Raw genomic sequence first — 4,501 nt, forward strand, 5'->3', positions numbered from 1 at the left:
TGCCACCCATGTTAGGTAAAAGCATCCCTCACTGTGGCCTCCAATCGTGTACACACCTCCGTAAACAGGTCTCGATTCTCCACGCGTTGTAGAGAGGACCATAAACGAAGAGTCCCGATACATCTGTAGATAACCTGCAATAGAGAAGTACTTTTATCATTAGCAGGAGGCCTGTTGGGGGGCACTTGGCAGGAGGCCTCGTCACGCCCCAGTAGCCCGTCGTCCTCGACGCCGGGCCAGACTCTTACCAGGATTGGTAGGGGCGGTGCCTCGGCGAAGGCGGCTGCTCACACAGACATGGTTCTTCCTCTGAGGTTTAGCACCGACGGACGGTTTCATCACACAGTCTGCGCGAGCAGAGCGCGCGGTCGACTGTGAGGGCGCCACCCACTGTTTCAGTGGCGGTGGGTACAGTTGGGTACCTGGGAGGTGGCCACGCCCCAACTAGCTCGGGGGCGGTAGGTACAGTTGGGCACCTGGCAGGCGGCCACGACCTAACTGGTCTTACCACTGACGACATCATCGCTTTTGGAGGGATCCCGGACCCGACTTTCGGGGCAGACGGGTGAGCCACGGGATTCAGGCCCAATCGGATGCTGACGACCTGAAGTTGGCGCATGGCATGTAGGCGGTCAAACTTCGTGACATCGAGGCGACTACATGTTTTGCAGTTAATACAAGTTGCTCAATTTTGCATTTTCCCGATGATGAGATTACTCATAATACCAATATATTGGGTGTTTCTTTGGGTAGCAATGGGAAAGAAATAGCTAAATCAGTTAATGACTTGCTAGACTTAGAGGCTGAGAAAGCCATGGAGATGATTCACAATATTGCAGCGTTAAAACTTATGAATGATTCAGACATTAATGCTCTAGGGGTTAGGGCACTAGATTGCCTTTGTGAGGATGTAGCACCCTCCTCTGTGTTACAGGAAAAGGATACGGATACGGTTTCAGAGGAGTATACGGCCCCTATGCAGCCAAATTTAAGCATACAAACTGGTCTCGGTTATATGGACAGAGTAGCTGGACAGGATAAGCCAAAACGAACCTGGAAACTGCAAAGTAAAATTATCTTTACCTGTCTCAAGTAATGCAATAAAGTCTAGTTTGTGTTCTTGAGAAGCTGCCGCTAGAAACTTACGTTTATGCAAGTCTGCAAGATCTTTGCTATTTCAGAAAATGCCTTTCATTTTTTATCGTGAAATTTTCGTTTGAATTTTATTCCCACACTTCGACGCACTGCAAAGATCCTCTTCCACGTGCGTTCGGACTTATCCGGCACCACCTCTGAGTCCGCATGACTGAGGTCGTTGCCTATACAATATCAGCTTTTGGTAATATCAAACCAATCAAAGTTAGTGCGATGATCTACAAATTGGAATCAATCCAATCTTTTAAATACCAGTCTCTAATGTGCATCAAGTTACTGGGCCACTCCCTCTCTATGTACGAATTGTACCATAAGCTCATAAATTTGTTGAGTGAGAATGAAGCAATGCAACCATTGGATCGTGAGGTAGCTAATCTGTGACCTATACGTGGTAGTGGGACAAAGGTAGTGCACAGTTGTTCTGTTGTACGGAAGATCAAGCCATTAAGGTTCTGTTGCAATGTCTTCTTTTTTTGGCAACTCAAATTTTTACTAACTTTCAAGGACAAGTCATTAAAGACAATGTGTGATGCACATTTAGCCTCAGGGTCATGCCTAATACCCAGACAGCCGAACATGCATGATTTTACAGTTCTGGCGTGGTAAGCATCATTTGCCTGTTCATGGGCGTTCTTGTTGTGCTTTCTTTTATTTCAGTCAACGCCTTATGTGAAATGGACGTACTATGTACATTTTGGTCTTACTCCCTCCATTTCATATATTTTATAATATAGTGCGTCCGCGCTTTTTAAATTTTAAATTTGACCAACGTGGGCGACTGCGACGGAAGCAAAAATTATACCATTGAATTCCTATCTGAAAGAAGTTTTTAATGGTATACTTTTTGATCTCGCCACAGTCACTCACACTAGTTAAGTTTATGGACAAATTTAAATCTCAAAAAACGCAGGCACACTATATTATAGAATGGAGGGAGTATTGTTTAGTGCCCTAGAAACTTCAATTGATCTATGTGAACACCCCGATCTATATGATCAAGAGTCTGTTGTGTATTCACTTTACTAGTCTTAAGGGCATCTCCAACGGCAACCCGTAAATTTTCTCTCGCATCCGTTCACTGACAAGGGTTTTCAGTCTGCGGACGCGAATGCGGGAGACCGCCATCCAACCGTAGCCGGATACATCCAGTCTTCCTCATTTTTTAAGTCCGCACGATCAAATAGCCGCATACATAGGGTACCGACGTTCAAATAGCGGCATGCAGCAGTAGTTCAAATTTAAAAAAGTTCAAATATTACATCCCAACATTGTTGTCCCCTTTAACCGCCCACTTACGCTCAATCAGATCTTCCTTCAGCTGCTCATGAGTTGGTTGATGCCGAATTTGTTGATGCATTTGAATAAACTCTTCAAATGTGGCTGGATTCTGGTCTCGAAATTTGATAGGATCACCCATATTCTCAAATTCTAGAGCTGCAGCAGCATCGTCACCCTCATCCTTGATGATCATGTTGTGCATGATCACACAACATGTCATCACCTCCCACAAGGTCTTCGTATCACATTATTTAGCAGGTCCATGAAAAACCGCAAAACGGGCCTACATAACTATAAATGTCCTCTGGTCATCCTTTCTAACTGCTTCTTGTCTTTGGAAAAAGTGAGCATTTTTTCTCACCAACTTGGTTAGAGATGGTGCTGGCAAAGGTAATCCATGGAGGATAGATACCATCAACCAGATAGTAGCACATGTTGTATTCATGTCAATTAACAGTATAGTGTCAAGGAGGAGCTTTTCCTTCAGTCAGCCTCGTAAACAACGGTGATCGCTGCAGCACATTAATGTCATTGTGAGACTCAGGCATGCAAAGAAAGCATGCCAAATCCAAAGATCTTATGATGCAACTGCTTCAAGAATTATGATAGGCTTCTTAACATGACCCTGATATTGTCCTTGTAAAGCCTTTGGGTAGTTCTTCCATTTCCAATGCATGTAGTCAAGAGATCCAAGCAAACTTGACCACCCTCTTGCTTCTGAGATTGCCAAGAGCTTCTCGGTGTCTGCGACAATTGGTTCTCTCAGGTACTGAGATCTGAACACCTCAACCACGGCAGGTGCAAACCTGACCATGGCATCTCCACAAGTGCTCTCAGACATACATAGGTACTCATCCCACGAATCAGCGCTCATGCCATATGCAACCATCTGGAGTGCGGCCATGCACTGCTGGTAACCAAAAAACCCAATCGGTCCCATGACATCCTTCTTCAGGATGAAGTAGTCAGCATAGGACCGGGCGCCATGGTACAAACAATCGAAGACAGGCTTGCGCATCTGAAAACACCGGTGAAAATGGTCAGCAAAGACTGCATCAGGGGCAAAAAAGTCAGCCACCAGTGTTGAATGGCTGCACCCTGTTGCGGCTGAGCACTTGATGACCCTTGATCGATCCATTGAAACTAAGAACATGCTCCTCCACACGCTCCATGTCTTCAAGGACCGCCCGCATCATCGCCGTCTCATTGGAGTACTCCTCCTCATGCGATGAGTCATCAGACGACTCAACATAGTGCTCGTATATGTACTCCAAATTGGAATTCATTGCTAGAAAGAAGAAGGGAAAACTGTTTTGAACCCCGACGATTCATCGAACAGTTGTCGGGCATGGTAAGTATAGCAGTAGCGGATGGTACCTAGAGGGGCAGTTGGAGGACAGGGGTTGAACGACGGCGAAAGAGAAGTGGAGTGGAGCCCTCCTGGATGGTGGAGGTGATGGCGACATAGAGTTCTGGCAGGGATGTGGCGTGGGGGCCGTGGTGGTGGAGCAGCGGCGAAGGTAAGAGAGAAAGAAGGAAGAAGAGAAAATGCAGAGGATGAAGGCGTGGGGTTCGTGAAGGGTTTTGGGTGGGCCGGAGGTGTAGGAGTCCTTTGTGTCTGGTGTACAGGCTCCCGCAAAGCTTATTCACGTTTGTCTCCGGTTTATGGGAGAAAACACATCCAAACCGCGCCGCAGACCGGTACATGACCGCATTGGATGATTTTCGCGGTCCAGACAACGTGGTTTGAATGGATGCGGACGGTTTGCGCGTCCGCCTTGGAGATGCCCTAAGAAAGTTGTTGTGCACACAGTTCGTGAGATAAAATATCACCACCATCTGTACCTACTAATATATATCTAGCAATGAAAGACATGTGTTTCTCTAATTTTTTCGTTCATCCATCGTCGAAACAAAAAAAGAGTTTCGTATATCGCTAGTTTGGTCGGTCACTTTCAAAACGATTTCTTTTTGTCCGTTGCATATTTATAAACTGTCAATGTGGTACAAAACCTAAAGTTGTTGTGCTGATAGGCATGCTGCTGGGTTTGCTAGCATCAACAGAAAA

The sequence above is a fragment of the Triticum dicoccoides genome, chromosome 3A (assembly GCF_002162155.2).
Source record: "Triticum dicoccoides isolate Atlit2015 ecotype Zavitan chromosome 3A, WEW_v2.0, whole genome shotgun sequence".
Taxonomy (NCBI): domain Eukaryota; kingdom Viridiplantae; phylum Streptophyta; class Magnoliopsida; order Poales; family Poaceae; genus Triticum; species Triticum dicoccoides.